Source organism: Ylistrum balloti, unplaced genomic scaffold (assembly GCF_031769215.1).
Source record: "Ylistrum balloti isolate Yb309-2 unplaced genomic scaffold, AGI_CSIRO_Ybal_v1 Utg370590, whole genome shotgun sequence".
NCBI lineage: Eukaryota > Metazoa > Mollusca > Bivalvia > Pectinida > Pectinidae > Ylistrum > Ylistrum balloti.
In genome coordinates, this window is record NW_026782366.1 from 1146501 (window position 1) to 1149350 (window position 2850).

Consider the following 2850-nt stretch of genomic DNA (forward strand, 5'->3'; position numbering starts at 1 on the left):
AATGCAAAGCACGGAATCTGATTGTCTGTCTCGGCGGAAAAAGAAGATTAAAAATTATGCAGATCTAATTAATAACAAGAATAGCCAAGAGAATGATTTTCTTCTAGTAATATTGTAAACACATTGGATTACTGTTCTTTCGTGATTGGTTACTGAAGTTGATTGTCCCAAAATGATTACGCTAATGCTTTCTAGTTCATTGAAATAGGATTTTAAGGAAAGAGAACCAGGACAAATCTGTCCATTTTTAATATACCAAGTTGTTTTCGCGCAAAAAACAGTGCTAATAACTAGATTTATAAAAGTTATTTATTTCCGTAAGCAATTCAAATACTGTCAATTATTACGCCACCATAACAGATATCATTTGAATTATTGAATTATTCCTCCGCGTTTGGGGCAAGACTATTTGCGTAGTCTCAGCTAAGCGGCCATACAGTATCAAAAACTTTGACGAAACCAATCAAAGTTTAACGCAGTGATTTATATCTAAACGTTGGTACTAACTGGTAAATTTTAAACACCGGTGCCGTGGTAATGATCTCATATCGATATTTAGGATGTAAGTGATGACTGTTTATCACGTCATCAGCAACCATTCCATATTAGGTCGTCAGTAAAAAAGCCATGTAGAAATTTATTCTAGCAGATTGATTGCGTATCCAAATAATCATTATGTAATGTTTACAAAGGAACATATGTACAAAAATGAAATGCGACTGTTTCAATTCATTGTGTTGACACGATACAGTAAAGGCCATTTGACGACCAATCTCCTTTGACGAGCGGATTACAGATATATGTGTTTGACCACGGCAAGCCCCCCCCCACTCCCCACTTCAACTCAGTAGTTTGTTGTGCTGTGGTAGAAATGTCTGAATGTCTGTTTAGATTTCTTTTCATTTGTGATTACAGCAGGTTGTAGACAGAGAAAACTGTGAAATTGAATTTAAGATACCAGTAACACATACAACTAATCAATAGTGTTAGAAAAACGGTAGAGGTCCTCAGAGCTGCAGAGTGATCAGACACTGGTGGTAATACATACAGATAAACGTGACATGTTATTTTCCCGATCACACTGTCGTCTGGCCAGGAAACTAATCAGAGAACAGGTCATAGCATGGGCAGTTATATGATCTGTCTGGAGACACATCACTGACACAGGCCACAGCAGGGCTACTTATATCTGTCTGAAGACACATAACTGACAACAGGCCACAGCAGGGCTACTTATATCTGTCTGAAGACACATCACTGACAACAGCCCACAGCAGGGCTACTTATATATGTCTGAAGACACATAACTGACAACAGGCCACAGCAGGGCTGGTTATATGATCTGTCTGAACACACATCACTGACAACAGGCCACAGCAGGGCTACTTATATCTGTCTGAAGACACATCACTGACAACAGGCCACAGCAGGGCTGGTTATATGATATGTCTGGAGACACATCACTGACACAGGCCACAGCAGGGCTTCTTATATCTGTCTGAAGACATATAACTGACAACAGGCCACAACAGGGCTACTTATATCTGTCTGAAGACACATCACTGACAACAGCCCACAGCAGGGCTACTTATATATGTCTGAAGACACATAACTGACAACAGGCCACAGCAGGGCTGGTTATATGATTTGTCTGGAAACATATCACTGACAACAGCCCACAGCAGGGCTACTTATATCTGTCTGAAGACACATAAATGACAACAGGCCACAGCAGGGCTGGTTATATGATTTGTCTGAAGACACATCACTGACAAAAGGCCACAGCAGGGCTACTCATATGATCTGTATGAAGACACATCACTGACAACAGGTCAAGACCGGGCTACTCATATGATCTTTCTGAAGACACATCACTGACAACAGGCCACAGCAGGGCTACTCATATCATTTGTCTGAAGACACATCACTGACAACAGGCCACAGCTGGGCTACTCATATGATCTGTCTGAAGACACATCACTAACAACAGGCCACAGCAGGGCTACTCATATCATTTGTCTGAAGACACATCACTGACAACAGGCCACAGCAGGGCTACATACGGTATATGATCTGTCTGAAGACACATCACTGATAACAGGTCACGGCCGGGCTACTCATATCATTTGTCTGAAGACAGATCATTAACAACAGGCCACAGCAGGGCTACTCATATAATTTGTCTGGAGCAATGATATTAACCCTCCAAACACTAGAAGTCATGGTGATGTTGACAATATTGACCATATCATGTCATACTCTTATAATCAGAGGGATGTATGTTAGAAGTAGGAAGGTATGTCCAGCACTTTAATTATCAGTTTAATGGTCTTGTTTTCATCCACTTACAAGATGTATTTGCAGCACTGTCTCTACAGAAGCATAAATCATCTGCTTCTCTTTAGGTGTTTCTAACTCAATTTTTGAGGAATACACTTATCATGCATAAAGGTGACACATCATACTATGCTGTCTAGTCACTGTAACTCATCACTACTTTGAACTAAGATATCTCCAGGATAATTGCATCATCATTATCTAGAGAATGGCATACTGAATGTTTATGTTATCACATTTATTAACAGGTCTCGCCTACCTTAATTAAAGAAATTAATTCACAATTTCTGATTATAAGGTTATAATAGGTGTTGCTGCGTTTCATTTCATAGACATGCTCAATAAATTGGGCTTCTTTCTAAAGAAGAATGCATTTAATATTACGTTGCTTTACCAGACAAGCTCCAGTGTTTCTAGTACACCATTAAAATGTTTGTCAATAAATCTTGTAGGTATTACATTGATGAAATCAACCTTCTGATCCCTATAAATAACAAATAAGTTGAGAGCAGA